This window comes from Phacochoerus africanus, chromosome 1 (assembly GCF_016906955.1).
Source record: "Phacochoerus africanus isolate WHEZ1 chromosome 1, ROS_Pafr_v1, whole genome shotgun sequence".
In the NCBI taxonomy this organism is placed as follows: domain Eukaryota; kingdom Metazoa; phylum Chordata; class Mammalia; order Artiodactyla; family Suidae; genus Phacochoerus; species Phacochoerus africanus.
In genome coordinates, this window is record NC_062544.1 from 253,958,141 (window position 1) to 253,979,130 (window position 20,990).

The window sequence follows — 20,990 nt, forward strand, 5'->3', positions numbered from 1 at the left end:
GTGATTAAAGAATTTTTTTGTCTTTTTAGGACTGCACCCACAGCATATAGAGGTTCCCAAGCTAAGGGTTGAACCACAGCCCTGAGCCTTGTCTGTGACCTGCACCACAGTTCATGGCAATGCTGGATCCTTAATGCACTGAGCAAGGCCAGGGATCAAACCTGAGTCCTCATGGATGCTAGTCAGATTGGTTTCCACTGACCCATGATGGGAACTCCCAAGAATAATTTTTATGTATTATTCTGAAAACAATAAATGATATTTAGTGAGCGTATTTTTTAACAGGTACTATTCATATAGTATTAGGGTTGGACAAGTGTCATGATGGGTATGCATCAGAGCAACAATCTGTTCTTGAACTTCAAAGAAATGGAGCTATATGGTAGGTAATCTTTTATGTCTGTTTTTTCTTTGCTCAAAATAATATTTTTGAGATTCATTCATTGTGTGACATGTATCACAATAAAGCTTATTATTATTACTATTGTTGTTGTTCCTAAATAGTATTCTAACATACGACTATACCACACATTGTTTTTATGTATTCCTGCTGATGGACACTGAAACTGTTTCCAGTTTGGGGAAGGAATTGACTAAAACTGCTGTCAACTTTCATGTATGGGTTTTTGTGTGTGGAATGAAGAAATATGTTTTTTTTCATATCTTTTGGTAACTATCTATAGAAGGAATTGCCTTGACATAGGTTAGATAATGTTTAGCTTTAGCTAAAATGACAGAAGTATTTCCAATGTGGTTCTACTGTTTTACCCTTTCACCAGCAATGGAAAGTGTCTCAGGGGCTGCACATCCTTGCCAGCATCTGGTCTGATCAGTTCCTTCAATTTGTTTCTAATTGATGTGATGGGGTATCTCATTGTGGTCTTAATTTGCCTTTTCATGATAACTAGTGATAGTGAAGATCTTTCCACATGTTTATTCTACTTTCATTTGTTCCTCTGTGAAGTGTCTTTCAATATTTACCCATTGAATATTTTTTTCTTTTATTGAGTTCCAGGAGCTTAGATATTCTGGATTCAAGTTTTTCATTAGGTAAAAGTATTACTAATATTGTTCCAGCCTTTTCATTTTCTTATGATGTCTTTTGAGGAACAGAAGTTTTTATCTTAGATAAGTCCAGTGTTTTATATTTTTTATTTAATTGTTAGTGCCTTTTTTGCCATTTCTAAGAAATCTCTGTATATCCGAGGTTCCTAGAAACTTTTGTCTGTGTTTATTTCTGGAATGTTATGGTTTTGCTTTAATGTTTTAGGTCTATGAACATCCCAAGTCAGTTTTTTACTATTGGAGAGATAGTGGTTAAAAATTATATTTTTTCATACTTTTATTCTGTTTTTTTCAGATCTTTTATTGATAAGACTTTTCATTCCCTATTGAATTCCTTGGCTACGCCTTGTGGAAAATCAGTCTATTTTTGGATTTTTTTTTTTTATCTTCCATTAATCTATTTTGTCTATCATTCTACCAACATTGGCCTGTCTTGATTACTATAGCTTCATAGCAACAAACAAACAAACAGGAATAGTATTTTTTCCCTCATTCTTACTTTCTGGTGTGCCAAATTTGGCCATATGCTTTCCCTTTTTCAAGGACATTAGATAAAAAATTTAGCTGTCTTGACATTTTTATACCTAGTAACCTAAAATTCCAGCTACAGTAGGCACATCCCCAGCTCCTAAAATATAGTAATAGATAATTTGACCATTTCTGTCATTATTGCATAACAGGTAATGTCAGTGATCTCCTGGGTAGACAAATTTGAGCTTTCTTATAGTCAGTTTGACTTAGTTCAGAAGTTATTCTTAACCCTACTTCCATGTATCAAATTCTGCAAATTTGAACCTTTAAACTTTAAGTGACTGACTCCCAATTAATACATTTGCTTAAAATAATAGTAAGTACAAAAGGGATTATTAGTTTATATAATGGAAAAGTCCAGAATTAAAGGGGCCGCTTTAGGAAGAGTTATGTCTAAAGAGTATCACCAAGTGCTTCCTTGGTCTCTCCCCTGCCCTCCACTACTCTTCCCACCACTTCTATCCATCTCTTGGCTCTTTTATTCTCCATGTCAGCATCAATCTTAGGCAGGCTTTTGCCACATAGAGGCTCTTGGTGGCTCTTGCTTATCAGCTTAGCTTCTCTTTCCAATAGGGTCACATGCCTGTCCTTGAGCTACTCATTGTAAATGTGTTTGACCAGGTATAGACTACTTCCCATCCCTCGGAGCAAAATGAAAAGGGGCCATAATCACTTTGCAAGGAAAAATAGAGTTCTTAATTGCCAGAAAAATGGAAGAATGCATGCTGAGTAGGCAAAAAACAAAGTCTATCACCACAGTTCAAAGTTATCAAGAGTTATGTTAGATGACCATGCTAAAGTATTTATTTTTAAAAGATGTCTCATTTCATGAATTTTCCCTCTATTCTTTGCTTTTTAACCCAGGGCATGAAGAAATCCAGTTTCTTCTTGCAACGTAATTCAACATTTATAACTGAATGTAAAATGAATCTTCAGAGTTTATCTGAAAATACTGAAGCTGTATCATGTCTGTCTTGTCAAAACTTCTGACACATGTGGTCAGATATCACACACTGTATATTTCTTGACTTTCAACCCCTTTTTCTGGCTGCTAATGATAGTGGCATGAATGTATTGCTGTGCTATAAGGAGTGCTAGGCTGGGTTTTGATAGTTTATGATATAGTTTCTCTGAAAGAAATTGTAGATAAAATAATTGGCATTCTGATCTCTGCAAGTGTGCTTCATTTTTATATGATTAAAAAAGTTCATTTAGCTTATTTGTCCGCCTTAGAAGAACTTGCTGTTAGAAGCTCATCAGAGTTCTTTGGAGAAGGGCCATTTTATATGGGTAAAGGGGGAGGAGAGTTTAAATCTTTTTGAATAATTTCTTAGTCTCTGATACAAATCACCCTAAGTCCACATGTAAATTAACTCCAACATTACCTGAAGGTTAGGTTGATATTGTTTTAATATCACCTTTTGATCTGTGGACAAAATGGCTTTACATTTCTGTGGATAAGTGTGGATCAGTGTGGCTACAACAATATTTCACTGTCCTCAGGCTACTCTAAGTGTTATCTTCTAATACCATTGCTTAATAAAAACAGGCTAGGAAATGAATCCTCATGCATTTCAATAACCATCTTTGTTCAGTTTTAAGAACTCACCTTTCTAATTTCATAATCAAGGCATGAGAGTCCCAGGATAAATTGGACACCACTCCAAATGGTGCATTAAACAATCCATTCTACTTGGCCAGTGTTTAGCTCGGAGACCAGCAAACTGAATTATCCTCTCCTTACTTGTAGAGTTATTTCACCTTAACCCTTCCAGCTCCAGAACACATCATGATAAAACAAAAATCTCTGGAAAACTCATTTCCTTTATGGCCATTATCATCTATATTTTCAGCTTCCTCCTTGCTTGCCTTCAACATCTGTTTGCAGCCCTTCTGGCCCCTTGCATAATAGTCAATTATTTTACAAAGGGCCCCTTTTCTCTCGTTTTTTGTTGAAAACATTACATTCTCTCTCTCAACTTTTTTATTATTTTAAGTGTACTTATAAATGTTAAAAACAACTATAAGATAGTTTTTCAATGAGAAATTATCAAGGTGAATAGTCAGCATCATGCAGCATTTTTCCCCAGTAACCTCTGCACTAGTCTTCACAGATTGCTTATGTGTCAGAGGGAAATAGGAAGAGCTTCTAGTAGCAAACTAGTTGAAAGCCTTGTAATACTAATGGAAGAAGGAAAAGATGAAGGAGAGATTCTTAATCACCTCTTGGACCTCTGTGGGTCTGTGGTTCTCTTGATTTCTTTGGTCCCTGCTTTTTGGTGGATTCTTTGGGACTTCTCTAGGCATCTACGCAGAGATTTTTAAGGTTTCCCTCTGATGATTGGTTCTTCTTTGACATGCTGGGTTTTCCAGGACTTGTTACTGACAAAGTCGCCTTGTCCTATTCTTATTCTATTCAGCATTGCTTTCTCATGCCTGTAGCTCTTAGTCAGTGCATTAGATTAATTGTCCAAAATTTACAGAAAGAATTTTTTTTGCTTATTCATAAAATATTTTCTTATAGATTTTATGTAGGCATTCCATTATCCTATCATAAACTTGATTGTTTCTCTATTACATATCATTATTCACATAAGAAGTAGTACAAAGCAGTGGCTAGAGATCATGGGTTTTGGTGACAAACTGCCTAAATTTAGGTCTTAACTCCAATCATCATTAGCTATGTGACCTTAGAAAAGCTGCTTAACCTCTCCATGCTTCAGTTTTTCAACCATAAAATAAATATAATAGTAATACTAAATCAAAGGTTATTGAAAGGACTTAGTGTCTACAACCCTTGTCTAAAACCCTGAGACTGAAACACCTATTTCTGATAAAAACCCTCCAGAAAGTGGGCATAGAGGGAACCTACTGCGATGTAATAAAGGCCGTATATGACAAACCCATAGCTAATGTCATATTCAATGGTGAAAAGCTGAAAGAATTCCCACTAAGATCAGGAACAAGACATAAATGTCTGCTCTCACCACTACTATTCAACATAGTTTTGAAAGTCAAACTCCACAGCAACTGGAGAAGAAAAAGAAATAAAAGGAACCAAATTAGAAAGGAAGAGTAAAACTATCACTATTTGCAGATGACATGATACTAGAAAATCCTAAAGACACTACCAGAAAATTAGTAAGAGTTCATTAATGAATTTGGTAAAATTACAGGATACAAAATTAATTCATAGAAATTGACTGCATTTCCAAATGCTAACAATGAAAGACCAGAAAGAGAAATTATGGAAAAAAATTTACTATCAGATCAAAAAGAATAAAATGCCTAGGAATAAGCCTACCTAAAGAGTAAAAAACCTATACTCTGAAAACTATAAGATGCTAATGAAAGAAATCAAAGATGACACAAACAATTGGAAAGACATACCATGCTCTTGGATTGAAAGAATCAGTATTGTCGAAATGACTATACTACCCAAAGCAATCTGCAGATTCAATGCAATCTCAATCAAATTACCAAGGACATTTTTCACAGAACTTTAACAAAATATTTTAAAATTTGTTTGGAAGCTCAAAAGACCCAGAATAGCCAAAGCCATCCTGAGAAAGAAAAATGGAACTGGAGGAGCCAGGCTCCCTGACTTCAGACTTTACTATAAAGTTATAGTCATTAAAACAGTATGGTACTGGCACAAAAACAGAAATATAGATCAGGGAAAAGGATAGAAAGCCCAATATTAAACCCACATACTGACAGTCAACTAATCTATGACAAAGGAGGCAAGAATATGCAATGGAGAAAAGAGAGTCCCTTCAATAAGTGATGCTGGGAAAACTGGATGGCCACATGTAAAATAATGAAATTAGAACACTTCCTAACATCAGACACAAAAATAAACTTATATTTATGATTAAAGACCTAAATATAAGACTGGATACTATAAAACTCAGAGGAAAACATGGGGTGAACACTCTCTGACATAAACCACAGCAATATGTTCTCAGATCCACTTCCTAGAGTAATGACAATAGAAACAAAAATAAACAAATGAGACCTAATTAAACTTAAAAGTTTCGGCACAGAAAAGGAAACCCTAAACAAAATGAAATTACAGCCCACAGAATGGGAAAAAGTATTTGCAAATGAAGCAACTGACAAGGTATTAATCTCCAAAATTTATAAACACCACTGCAGCTCAATACCAGAAAAACAAACAACCCCATCAAAAAATGGGCAGAAAATCCAAACAGACAATTCTCCAAAAAAAGACATACAGATGGCCAAAAAACACATTAAAAGATGTTCAACATCACTAATTATTAGAGAAATGCAAATCAAAACTAGTATGAGGTACCACCTTACACTGGCCAGAATGGCCATCATCAAAAAGTCTACAAACAATAAATGCTGGAGAGGGTGTGGAGGAAAGGGAACTCTCTCACACAATTGGTGCGAATGTAAATTGGTAAAATCACTATGGAAACAGTATGGAGGTTTCTGATAAAACTAAAAATAGAACTACCATATGATCCAGCAATCCCACTCCTGGGCATCTATCTGGAAAAAAACATAATTCAAAAAGATACATACACCTCAATGTTCATTGCAGCACTGTTTCCAGTAGCCAAGACATGGAAGTAACCTAAATGTCCATTGACAGAGGAATGAATAAAGAAGATGTGGTACATATAAACAATGGAATATTAGCCATTAAAAGGAAAGAAATAATGGCATTTGTAGCAACATGGATGGACCTAGAAATTATCATGCTAAGTGAAATTAGTTAGGCAGTGAGACGCCAACGTCATATGCTATCACTTAAGTGTGGAATCTAAAAAAATGATACCATGAACTTCTTTGTAGAACAGGAACTGTCTCACGGACTTTGAAAAACTCATGGTTATCAAAGGAGACAGGATGGGGGTAGGGGGAATGGGCTGGGGGTTTGGGATAGAAATGCTATAAAATTGGGATTGTGGTGATCCTTGTACAACTATAAATGTAATAAAATATATTGAGTTTAAAAAATAAAAAATAAAACTCTTGAGGCTGTATGTATCCTAGAATTAAGACATTTTCAATTTTTAAAGAAAGGTTAAATAGAGAGTATATATGTTATACATACCCCATAACAGAGTTTGAACTGTGGAATCAAATGTACTAACAATTCTGCAAGAAAGTATAGGAAAATACACACTTTGAATAAATAAAGACTAGAAATAGCCACACAGTAGTTCAGGTAAAGTTTTGCCATCAAGGGACTTTAAGTCAGATCAGGCGTCAAATGAGTTATAGAAAACATGTGTTTCAGCTGGAACTGCCTTGGTGTTTTGCCAGGTATTACAGTACACAGTAAATTTTCAAAGACATTGTCTATTATTACTAATATTATTATTTAATAAAAACACTTATTGAGTGCCTACCACATGCTACTTATTTTGACACATATTATTATCATATGTCATATGGAACGTCTTGATTAAGGTCAGAGCCCCTTCTTTCTTGTAAGGCTCTGATTAATTATTTTTAAGACTGAGTAAGTCTTCAGAACTTGAGGAGACAGGTGCCAGTCAGATTTTTTTCTAACAATTTAAAACATTTTATCTTCTGGATAACCTTAACATTCAGATATGGATGACACGGATTTATTCTTTTTTTAAGTTTTTATTTATGTACAATTGACAAGGTTGTAAGGTATATAAGGTATACAATGTGTTGGTTTGATAAATGTATACAGCAGTATAAAAGAATTCCTTCCATCAAGTTAATTAACACACCCATCACCTCACATATTTACCTTTTTTTTTTTTTTGATGAGAACATTTAAGTTCTACTCTCTTTGCAAATTTCGATGATAGAATACAGTCCCATCAACTATAGACACCAAGTTGTACATTAGATACTAATTCATGGTGATGAAGGCTCCAAGCAGAAGTGGAAATGATAGGGGTGTAGATAGCCAGTTGCAGCATTCTGTCTCCTCCTTGAGCCACTGAGAAGGGGCATCTTATATTGTCTCCCAGATATTACATAGCAGCAAACTATGTGAAAAATGTCATGACAAGTTACAAAATACACAAACTGCGGAAAACCCCATGCTCTTGTTTTCTTCCCTACTTAATTTATATAAATTACACTTCAAGATTTGTGCAGAGGAACACATGATACCATCCACTGCTTATAACAGTTTATTGAATCTATGTTCATAGATGAAAGAAGCCTTGTTCCAAGCTAACTGGCCAAGGCCTTGACGTTCAGGGAAGCCCTCATGTACTTTAAACCTAAATGTATTCAGTGACCTGCCTAAATGATAAAAGAGGTCATCATAATTTTTTTCAGCAAAATTTCTCTAAGACTGACCCCTAGTTTTATTTTTTTTTAATTTACTGTTTAATGATTACAGTCCAAACAAAATAAATATCCTGTAAATTTTTGTGTAAGTAGGTTGGCCCCTGGTTTTCATTATTTTACTGTTAAATAACCTCAGGTTGAATACAATAATAGTGTATATAAATATATATACATATAGAAGTATGGGAAATATGTATTTATATATCATGGATATAAAATATATCCATAGACAGAAATATAGACATCCCCTGTAAAAAGCCTGTCTAGACTTTTTTTCCCAAAAAACCTTTTTTCAGGACACATCTCCTCTATCCACTCACTGAAATGTGAAATTCACTCAGGAGGCCACTTTATTTCCAGCTTAAAATTCCTAATGTTCTGAGCACTTGATATGGTGCCCTTTAGGATTACTGCCAGTTGAACTTAAATTCTGTGGCCATTACCCCACAAGGTACATTGGGCTGTGAAACAAGCTCTTAAAGGAAAGTAGTTTTTCAAGTTACATTATGGTGCTTTGAAAGGGAATAAAATCCTTAATGAGAAAATGAGTCTCTTGAGACTTCTGGCTCCAAGGTCAGCTCTGCACACTTGCCCTCTTGGTTGGCAGAGAATCTGTTAAGGGACATTGCAGGGAGCCCATTCTCTAAAAAGTCCAGGATGAAATAAGATGACAATCTGTTCCCTGGAGCCTTTGTGGGGCAACTTTATTATTCTTTGACAGATTTCCTCAGAAGCTGTTCCCACACAACAATACCCAGTCACCAGCCTCTCCCGTGGCTACAGACCAACCAAGGAAGGTGAAACTGGGTTGCTAAGGAACCTGTTGCAACAGCACTTGATGGAACTAACACTTGTCAGCTAATAACAGTTCAGCGTTAATAAACTTATCAGTATCCTCCCAAGCGCATTAATACATTGTCAGTTTCTGCAAGGCTTGGGCCCCATGTTTATTTATCTTTATTTCTATCCACACCTAGTGCAGTGCTAAGCAAATGTTTTTGGAGTGTCAGCTGAGGTCAGCCTGCTCTACAATACTGCCTTCAGCTGCCTCTTCCTGGTTGGGAGTGAGGAGGAGGAAGAGGGGCTTTTTCTAGTTCCTGTTGCTCATTGCTTGAGTCTATGCTGTCCAAGATGTGGCTGCTTTGGGAGGACACAGAACTGGAGGGAGACCGAACTTATCTGGACCTTAGTGATTGATTAAGAAGAAAATGATGCTTCAGATTCAAAATCATTCACCAAATGGTAAGATAAGTATTGAGGATATTGCTGAAGAAAGGGTAATGGAAAAAACCTAAAAATTGCTTGTTGTAAATTTTGGAGTCTATCTAGGTGGTCTCCATTAGTTGGTGGTGTAATCTAGGTGTGACTGTCCCCCCTCTAAGAGAGTGGTTAAATGATGCCTTGATAATGGGATCCAGAAAGCAGGATTGGAATAATTTTCTTCTTCCAACTTCCCATTCACCCATGTTTACGACTTCTTGTTAAACTATAGTGAACACTTCCACATTATGAGAAAAAGAGAGGATGCCAAAATGTTAATTATATGTAATATATGGAAGGCAGAATAATAACATTCTGTAAACTAGGACAAATAAGAGAAGGGAAGAATCTAATCTGGTTTCCCAAGCCTCTTTCCTCTCCTCTCTTTAGCATTAACTAAATCTTACACTAACATGTGTTAAAGGAGATGAATTCACTGGTGTGGTTGTTATTTTACCTTCCCCCAGAAACATAATTAAGAAGCAAACCATATTACCTTAATGACAGAGACAGAGTATGTCAGAAATGGCCTTATTACTACAAAATTAGAGAAAGCTCAGACTACATTCCCACTTCTAATTTATCACAATAATGATAAAAGTTGTAAATGCTCCTAAATGGTGAAATTGAATGAGAGTTATCAGCATTTTGTTACTTTTGAGCAGAACTAATTTCTCTTCATCCTTATGGAGTTAATGACATAATTTATGATGCATTTCTCTGCCTTTGATAGTAGCAGTGTTTATAGTAGTAACAACCCTTGATGCTTGGTGTTGTATCTTGAAGAACTTTTTCTCAAGCTTTTATTGGCTTATGAATTCACAGGATAAACTTATAAGTCATCGAACTGGTAATTAATGTTCAGTACTGCTCTTGATTAAGAACAAGATGCAGGAGTTCAGAGGTTTATGAATTTTATTCAAGTCATGCGGCATCCATTTCCCAGGAGGGAAAAAAATCATCACCCACTTAGTTTTCATACCTCCTGACTCTGAGCCTCCAGGACATAATAAAACAATTGGTCTATACTTTCTCACTCGGATAAGATCTGCTGTCAGATATGACCTTTTTGTTCTTGTTCATGCCAGGTCCAGTTGCCAATATGTGCCTGGAAGAGGCTTCAAAAACTCCGTGTACACTGCTGTCTATTCTGCCAGCCTGCCCAGAGGCTGCATGTAGTGCTTCCCATGCTCAGAGCTCTGGAAACAAACCACACACTCCAGCAATGACTCACCCCAGTCATCTGAGAAGTTTTGATGACATGACATGTGTCCATGTCCCTTCTAGGCACTTTTTGTCTTTTTTTTAATTGAAGTATAGTTGATTTACAATGTTGTGTTTCAGGTGTATAGCAATGTGATTCAGTTATACATATACATAATATATATGTATATATATTATATAAATATATAAAAAGATATATATTTTTTCAGATACTTATCCTTTATAGATTATTAGAAAATATTGAGTACAGCTCCCTGTGCTATACAGTAAATACTTGTCAGTTATCTATTTTATATATAGTAGTGTGTATATCCCTCCTAATTTATCCCTCCCCCCTTTCCTCCTTGGTAACTATAAATTTTTTTCTATGTCTGTGGCTCTATTTCTGTTTTGTATGTAAGTTCCTTTGTATCATTTCTTTTAGATTCCACATATAAGTGATATCATATGATGTTTGACTTTCTCCCTCTGGCTTACTTTACCTAGTATGAGAATCTCTAGGTCCATCCATGTTGATTAAAAAACTAAAAATAGAGCTACCATATGATACTGCATTCCCACTCGTGGGCATATATCTGCAGAAAACCATAATTCAAAAATATACATGCAAGAGTTCCCATCGTGGCTCAGAGGTAATGAACCCGACTAGTAGCTATGAGAACACAGGTTCGATCCTTGGCCTCACTCAGTGGATTAAGGATCTGGTGTTGCCATGAGCTGTGGTGTAGGTTGCATATGCAGTTCAGATCTAGTGATGTGGCTGTGATGTAGGCCAGCAGCTACAGCTCTGATTCAACCCCTAGCCTGGGAACTTACATATGCTGCAGGTGTGGGCCTAAAAAGACAAAAAAAGATACATGCACCCCAATGTTCATTGCAGCACTGCTTACAAGTAGCCAAGACATGAAAGCACCTAAATGTTCACTGACAGATGAATGGATAAAGAATATATGGTATATATACACAATGGACTATTACCCAGCTATAAAAAGAAATGAAATAATGCCATTTAGGTGCTTTTATCTTGTTAGAGTGACCACAATCATTTTAGAAGGCCATTCTCAGCTCAGTTATTATTGTCCAAGGGTATCTCTTTCCTCTTTAAAGATTTTCCAGTGTCATTCTTCCTTCTATACTTTTGCACATGAGACAGTGAGCTGGTTCTTCCAGGATCTTTGTAGGCAGGAGAGAATAAGGGAGCATTTTTTTTTTAAGTTTTTGTTTTTATTTTATTCATTTTTTTAGGTCAAGAGCAAGAAGAAAGGCTCAGATCTGGAAGCGATATTAAGACTGACAATGTTGAATTTTGCCCTGGCCCTTTGATCCTAGGAGTCAGTGATGGTTAAAAAAAATCCGTCCAGTCTTGTGTTCCAGCCAAATAATGTACTACAGAGAACCACCTTACCCCATACAATTTAGATATAACTCACAGATGTGCTTTTATTTACCTATGACAAGTCAGACACAGACTCTCCAGATTTCTGTTCTTTGCCTCATAAGTAATTTGCTGAATTGCTTATTCCTCCTTATCAATCAGAACACAAAATTAACTTTCTCTCCTTTCCATAGGTCCTTAAATTCTGACCACCCTCAGCCTGAGCCAGCTCCTTAAGAGCCCCTGTCAAGAATGGGGGGCTTTGGGAGCTCTTGTTCTGGTGCAGCAGAGACAAATCCAACTAATATCCATGACGATGCGGGTTTGATCCCTGGCCTTGTTCAGTGGGACAGGGATCTGGCATTGCCATGAGCTGTGGTTAGGTCGCAGACACGGCTTGGATCTGGTGTTGCTGTGGCTCTGGCTGGAAGCTGTGGCTCTGGTTTGACCCCAGCCTAGAAATTTCCATATGCTGCGACACTAAAAAAAAAAAAAAAAAAGAATGGAGAGCTTCAGAGTTCCCCGGTTGTTCAGCAGGTTAAGAATACAGTATAGTTACTGCAGGGGCTCAGGTCACTGCTGTGGCACAGATGGGATTCCTTGCCTGGGTGCAGCCAAAAAAAAAAAAAAAATAGGGGGCTTCACAGTAAAACATTCTTTGATTTATTGTCCCACCAGCCCATCCTTTATCCTACTTACCCACATCTGGTTCTTTCTAGTCTTGTTTATGATTCCCTAGAAAAGAAAGCCCTTTTCTGCTTAACTGTTGAGACACTAGCAGATTTCCCCTCTGGAGCATCCTCCCTATTGCAATCATAGTTCTCCTCTCCAACTGCAATGGTTCCTTCCCCCAGTCTTAGCACTTACTGTTCTCAGTTCTAGACATTTCTTTCCCCAACAAGTCTCTTTGTCTCTGACCCCCCCTTCACACGCATGTACGTGTGCGCGCGCACACACACACACACACACACACACACACACACCTCCAGGAAGACTCCAATATGGCTATTTACATTTCTCTAATAAAATAACAGTGCGATGATTAGGCAAGTTACCACAGAAGAGCTGATTTTTCCTTTACCTCTGAATTTCCATCTTTAATATTCTCTTAAATTGCTTGGCAATCTCAGACTCCTTACTGAGATCTCTGTTTTATATACATGCTTCTTTCCAAACCCATTGGTAAAGCCAGTCAGTATAACTCAGAATACAAACAAACTTAGAAAACACAAGCAACCTTTGTTTTAATTATTTCTTTCTCCTCTCAGTAAACAGAGCATGATTTGCCATAAAAACATCACACTGCCATAGTTGAGTGAATAAATTCTGAGGATTTTAGAGAGAATAAATAATGTTTATCCTAACTTGGTATTGTTTTGGCATTTTTTTTTTCCTTATGGGCGAGGATTCGTTAATGTGTTTTAAGTTAAAAATAGTATTTGTTTTTCTTAGCATTCATTACTAACCAGGGCCTATGTAGACTTTCATGGTTTAAGCCTTTTCAAATTAAATTTGAAGGACTGCTATTCTTTCCTATCAGAGTAAAACACATTCTAAATCCTAATAAATCTATTTCTTTAATATGCCACTTGATGTATAATAGTGCAAACAAAAACACATAATGGGTTCCTCTTGAGAAAGGAAAATGTATTCACTCCTGTGATGAAAGATCTTTTGATAATTCACTCTTGGCTTCACCACTTGATTTATATCATCTTCCCACATTAATTTGTTTTTAATTTTTTCCTGCCTTGTAAGGTTTTTCTCATTTCAGTGACATATACGTGACAGATGAGGTTGATGAACTACAGAAGTAAAGATCCTAACTCAGATGAAAACTTAAATTATTCTGCAGTCCCATAGAATCCATGAAAGAAACTGAGGAGCCTGATTTCCAAAGGTTTGGTCATAGCATTTTAGAAACAAGTGATGAAATCACCAGCAACAACAAAACTTTAAAAGAGCATATTTCTTTAGCCAATACTGAATGACTCCCTGGAGTGTATTTTTTCCAAGCCTTCAGCCAATTCACTTATGTACTCTAAAATGGTGGAGAATCGATGGATACTCTATAAAATCTATTCTTTTTTTATAGATAGATCTTAATTTCAAAATTATATTCCTTCTATGAACTTTATTTTAATTTAGGGAGAAGTAAATAACTATCGTCAGTTAAGGAAGGAAGCAGCATTGATGACAATGCCTCAAGGTAAAACTTGTATTTAAAAATAATAAAAATTAATAAATTGTGGTTTCCAAAGGAGACAGGTTGGGGGGTGGGGGGATGCGCTGGGGGTTTGGGACAGAAATGCTATAAAATTGGGTTGTGATGATTATGGTACAACTATAAATGTAATAAATTAATTGAGTAATATTAAAAAAATAATAATTATCCCTTTACGGGTTCAGTCTATTTACCTTCATATGGAAGATCAGCTACTTCGGTCCTATTTTGTTTTCCACCAGCAGGTTAGAAGCTACTTATTAGATCATTTTTCTTTATTCTGTCTCAGTGATGGGAAAATGTTTTTGCAATCTTTTTTCAATGTATTTTATATATCTCTTCAATTGTCCTTTAATTTCTACCCACACACTTTTCAAAGACGATTGATTTGAAACTTTGACTGAACTTTAAGTTTTACTAGAACACTGCTATCCCAGCACTGCTTCCTGGGATAAGCGTCACTGTGAATCAGTTTCCTCATCTGTAAAATGGAATTTGGGTGGAGATTAAAAAGGATCCTATATCAGGATCAGACGCTGAGGAGTGATTGATGGATTGATTGATCTATGCTTTTAAAAGTACAGTATATTCTTCAGTATCCTCAAGGCATTGGTTCCAGGACCTAGCTGTGGAGACCCAAATCCACAGATGCTCAAGTCTTGTATGTAAAATGATGTAGTGCATGTCAGTCCTCAGGATCTGTAGGTCCTGCATCCTATGGATGCAGAGGGTTTAACTGTACTTAGTTGAGGATGATGTGTTCCATTTTTTAAAATTATTAAACTTCCCCAAAGCACCTGTATATACTGAACTTTTAATGTTAGTCTGAACTGTATTGGAAACATCTGACTATGTACCTACTGGATGCTAAAAACATCCTGGATTAGTTTTTGGAGTAAACTGGAGTAAGCAGTTTTTGGCTCATAAAAACAGACACCCAGGACAATTCAATTTTTTCTTAAAAAAATATTTCCCTTTATGCTTGTCCATGAGTAGACTCCAAATCAACTTCATTCTATTGCAATCCTTTTGGGAAGTAAACCCTTCAAGAAGAAGTAGGAATAGGTATACTTTTATGTAGTAAATTCCTTAGGAATGAATCAGTTTAGTTCATTTCTTAGTTAACATCCCTGGAGCAGTCTCTGTGTTCAGAACGCTGTACTGGAAGCTTTCAGCTTTTTTGCTAAATTTCAGGATCTTTAAGCTGCAACTACAGGAGGGTATGGGGATTACAATTCCTGGTCTAGTGGTGAGCATCCTCTCAGCTCTGTTATGGGCATCTCTCTCCAGTAGAAATCACCTGGGGATTACAGTTTATAAGTGGAAGATTCTGTACCATCTGTGACAGTATGCCATATCTTTGAAATATGAGCTTGTGGATGGATTTGACCATTTAGTTCTTATAATTTCATTTCCACATGGACCCATATTTTCAAAGCTAGAACATAAGCGCTTTAAGCTACAGCATTCCCTAGCAACCCACCCACACTACTGACTTATTTAGATGTGTTCTATGAAATTGTATGTGAGGAGATTTCCTGAGAATCCCCATTTTAAATTTTGGGTTGCTTTTTTAAACCACTGCAAACTGATATATTTCTCACTGGCAAGTGGCTTAATAATTATTATCAGTGTGAACTTTGGAGGAAGCAAAAAATTTACACAAATTACAAAAAATTTCTTTAGTTTTATGTATCCCTGCTTTAATAGACTATTTCAATAAAAGATAATGCCTATGTTTTCCTTAAGAGGGTTTTTTTTTTAAATCTGGAACTAATAGTCTTATAATTTGTTACATGATCATTTATGTTTTTGAAATTAAGGATCTATTTATGAGAGTTCCCATCATGGCTCAGTGGTAACGAACCCAATTAGTAGCCATGAGGATGCAGTTTCAGTCCCTGGCCTCGCTCAGTGGTTGAGGATCCAGCATTGCCATGAGCCGTGGTATAGGTTGCAGATGCGGTTCAGATCTGGTGTTGCTGTAGCTGTGGTGTAGGCCAGCATATACAGCTCTGATTCAACCCCCAGCCTGGGACCTTCCATATGCCAAGGGTGCAGCCCTGAAAAGACAAAAAAGGAAAAAGACAAAAAGAATCTATTTACGTATCCTGATTATCAGGCTTTTTTTTCAAATAAAAGTGTTATGTTGACCAAGATAAAATACAATAGCCCTTTATATTAATGTTGGTGCTATTCATGTGTTTTCATGAATCTTCATGATAATGTTATAAGCATATCCTTCTCATGAAACAAAAAACATGGCTTAAAGAGTATGGACAGGTTGCTCAAGTCACACTGCTGGTCATTAGCAGCACTGGGATTCTAACCCAGTCATCCTAATTCTAGAGCCCATTCTTATACTTTGTCCTGGGTCCCAGTTCTGTGTATGTGTTGTATGTAACACAGGCTTTTGGCACAGCTGTCTCCCCAAATTATTTGCTGGGAGATGAATGAATACTAAGAGGTATCCAATCTCTACATTGTATTTTATATTCTGATAAAAGTAAAGGCAAATATCCAGACCTCACACATACCTATCCTACTGGGGAATTACTTATGCAGAATAATCATAGAATAATAGGAGTTGCCAATGTAGTGTTTGATATTGCCCATTGTGCTTTGGATTAAACAGATGTCAGATTTGAGAGACAGATCTCAGCTCTCAGGCTGTGAGTTTTTTCACCATAAATCTATAAATCATCATCCATATCCCTGGCATGATCAAGGGCCCAGTTCTTGGGGTTGTAGCTATTTGGTGCATTGGTCAATGACATGACCTGCTACCTGAGCTGTCTTGGTTTGGGGTTATCAACTCCTTCCTTGACTTAATCATGAATTGTGTCCATCCCTATTGCTACACAAATATGATATGATAGACAGGTGACCTATTCAACCATCCCAGAACTCTACCAGCATTACTGGCCTGAAGAAATTGTATTGCACATTTTCACAGAACTTTGCTGCAGACCAACATGCAGGAGATCAGATTGAATAAGTTATCTCTTACCTTTTTATTGTTTCTATAATTATTTTATTTGATATATGCTCATAAAATTGCCATTGGTCCCATTCCTCCTTGATATCATCTGTTTAATGCCTCAATAAGTTCATTCTCCTTTTTTTGTTTTCTTTTTTCTCTTTGGGGGGCAATATATAAACTTTCAAGTTAAAGAAAAGATAACTCATGAATGAGAATAACAATGACAGTGGTTACAATGATAAGATAGAATTAGTGGGTAATGACTTCTGTTTAATACTTTTTTGTTAACAAGAACTGATTTGTTAAGGAGAGAGATGAATGGATGGTTACATACCTGATATAGTAAGAGGCATCAGGGAAACTTCCTTGTTCCTCAAATACTCCCTTTTCTATGGACCACATTTTGAAAAATCCTGCAGTAAAAGATTATTGTTTAATTAAAGCCTTAAAATGACAGTTCCCCTGAGAAGGCTTTCACTAAGCAACTATCAATCCCTTTTGTGTGAATGAATTTCTGAAGAGTTAATAAGGAAAGAAATTTAGAGGGAGCCACTAGCAAGGAGAGACTATAAAGTCACTGAATCATGGAATAGGATGGTGAGAGTAGCCCCTCAATAGGAAAATGTAGTTGATGTCATTAAGGCCACATTTTTCTCTTCAAAGTTTTTTCTATTCCTAACACTGCCCTAACCTATGACCTATCAAGTGGCAGTTCCTTTTTCTATTTTTAAAGCTTACATATGTCCAACATCTGGATAATTCAAAATTTTAATTAGACTCTCAATATATTCGGGTATTTGGAAATAAATGGCTAATCAACTACTTTACTTTTAACCTTCTTTCCAGTTAGAAAGAATCATAATCCCAAATGAAATTACAGGATCACCCTGAGCATTTTAGTTTAACCTACTTAACATAAGAATAAACATGGAAAGGATAAAATTAATATTTTTTTCCATGAACTGAATATTACAGGTAAAATTATGGAGCCATCTCATTTAGGTAATAGTACATACGATTTTCGTTCTTCTGTGTACCCCAGGGAATTGAAAGGTAAAATCTGAATTCATTTATATTCTATTGAGTTTTATTCAATGGCGTCAACAGCAAAAATGATAGGAATGTTGAATATTATGCTTTAAAAAATCTGTTGTCTTTTCTTCTTGGTCTTAGGCTATCTTTTTATTGTTTTTGAAAGGAAGAAGTGTGTTAATCATTTTTCTGGATGTAACAAAATCCTCTCATAATTGCCCAGGTAAAACCTGCAACAATCTTGGCATATTTCAGGAAATCCAGGGATAAGAAATTCAACCAGGCTTTGCAAGAGACTAAAGCTAAGAGCATCCAAACCAAGGCAGTCAAGACAACCCAGAAACCAAGGTAACTGACTTAGCCCCATCTCTCCTTTCTTCTTTTCGGGTTCGTGTGGCATTTGACTCTGTTCTTTTCTTTCCTGTATTTGGTCTTTCTGCTTACCCAATAAAGCTGGTGGGCAAACATGACTGTCCAGTTCCAATTTTACATATTTTGCAGCATCCAAAGCCCACTGGAATCAGTTCCAATTTAAAATTCTTAGAGTTCCCATTGTGGCTCAGCAGAAACAATCTGACTAGGAAACATGAGGTTGCGGGTTCGATCCCTGGCCTTGCTCAGTGGGTTAAGGATTCGGCATTGCCGTGAGCGGTGGTGTAGGTTGCAGAAGCGGCTCAGATCTGGCATTGCTGTGTCTCTGGCGTAGGTTGGTAGCTAAGCTCCAATTGGACCACTGGCTTGGGAACCTCCATATGCCATGGGTATGGCCCTAAAAAGCATAAATAAATAAATAAATAAATAAATAAATAAATAAATAAATAAATAAAATTCTTGAGAAGTGAATTTGACCTAAGTTGGGTCAAGATATGCATTTATTATTTCACGTCATCACCATTACTTGAGCCATTTTTGGATCATTAAGGAATTTTTCAGGTTATATAATCTGCACCTGTCAATATTTTTAAGTATAAAAATATTTGAATTTGTACATGGTATTATTGCCACATATTTTATTTCCAGCCACAAATAGTCATCCTGATAATATTAGGACCACTGATATTTGTTCATATTTATAAATGGATATTGCAATCTCCTCAAAATAAATAACTGCTGCATGGATTTTTTTTTCTTTTTATGGCCACACCCACAACATATACAAGTTCCCAGGCTAGGGCTCAAAACAGAGCTGCAGCTGCTGACCTATGCCACAGCCATAGCAACACAGAATCCAAGCCACATCTGCAACCTACACCATAGCTCACAACAATGCCAGATCCTTAACCCACTGAGAAAGGCCAGGGATCAAACCTGCATCCTCATGGATACTAGTCAGGTTCATTACTGCTGAGCCACAATGGGAACTCCATGGATTTTAAAAATTATCCTTAAAATGGCTTATTTGTCATAGAAACCAACCCATGAAATCATGAGGTAAACCCTCAAAATTTAATTTCCAAATTTTTTGTGGCTCCAGTGTACTCTATAATGATATTTTTTACAAGACTCATTCAGGTCTCTTAAATATTAAAAAGAAATATTTTTTAGAAACCATATTACAATATTCCTTCCCATAACATAAGATTTAGTCCAAGTATCACCTCTGTGAAGATGTCCATCACAGTTTCCCTAACACAGCCCCACTGCACAGCAAAAAAGCTCCTACCTGGTCCCTGCTTCTGTAGCACATGAAACATGTCACAGATTGTAGTATTAATGTTTTGTAACTGTTTCATTTTACTCTTTGGGAGATTAAGCAATTAGCTTTGGTAGGGGAGGAATTCTGTCCTATTCAATTTTTATCCTATGTAAGAGCCCACTTACCATAATAAGTACACAGTAGGTGTACAGTAAAAATCAATGCTCACTTAGAAACAGGTAAGTGTAGAAGCAATGGCTGTAGTATTAGATGGTCCATGGCCAAATGTAATTCACGTAATCCTCAGCTACATATTTATCCAGAAATGGATATTTATCTTGGATTGAACCTTTATTATACATTTTTCTTTTCACATAGTTTGGAGGACTCCTAAGAAGAGTTTTTATATAAAATGGCACAAAGAACACTAGTTTTATAAATGAGAGCTTTGCACAAATTCTTGTGACATCAGTGATATTGACATATGGCATAGATCAATCTATTACCATTTTTAAAATAAAGGGAAATGAGGAGTTAACTACTTGGTTCCAAAAATATGAGCATGCCATCACATTGTTTTTGACCCAAGATTCTTTTGATAACCTATGTTATATTTTTAGAAATAACCTTATACTTTTCTTAAGTTAAAATGACAAGTCAGAATATTTTAATGGAGAGTGAGCATAAAAGAAAAGTGAAGTATAATAGTGTCACACTTTAAGTCACAAACTTATCAATTAAATACATCACAGTCTATTCCAGTTTAGCAACAATTTCCTTGTCATTCTCTATATCATTGAGGTCCATATCCAGACTTTCACTCTTTGTCTCCATCCCTCCTCTCCTCCTCCTCTCTCTGTGTTTTAGGTGCATGGACAGCATACACACTGTGAAGTTATCCTTATATGCTTGACTTCTGAGTATTTCCAGTCAAGGTATAGACTTTTTGTTTGTTTGTTTGTTTCTTGGGACTGTACTCACGGCATATGGAAGTTCCCAGGCTAGGGGTCAAAATGGAGCTACAGCTGCTGGCCTACTCCACAGCCACAGCAATGCAGGATCTGAGCTGTTTGCATCATACACCATGGCTCACAAGCAATGCTGGATCCCCGACCCACTAGTGAGGCCAGGGATCCAACTTGCATCCTCATGGATACTAGTTGGCTTCATTTCCCCTGTGCCACAATGGAAACTCCAAGGTACAGACTACCTTGCCTAGTTTCAGACCTGGTATCCATCCTGGTATCTTCCATGAAGGGTCTTAACGTCATCTTTCTCTGCTTAAGAAAACTCCTAAGATGCTGGCCACTCCTCTTTATACCCAGGGCATACCCCTCAGTTAACC

The 20,990-nt window shown here is 36.5% G+C and overlaps 1 long non-coding RNA gene across 1 annotated transcript; it reads left to right on the forward strand.

The window, feature by feature from the left end:
• The first annotated feature begins 8,904 nt into the window (after positions 1–8,904).
• LOC125113486 (uncharacterized) lies at positions 8,905–20,645 on the forward strand. The gene is made up of 4 exons (XR_007131469.1): positions 8,905–9,153; positions 13,919–13,979; positions 18,265–18,357; positions 20,513–20,645. It is a non-coding gene; the product is annotated as an uncharacterized LOC125113486 (long non-coding RNA).
• The last annotated feature ends 345 nt before the right edge of the window (positions 20,646–20,990 follow it).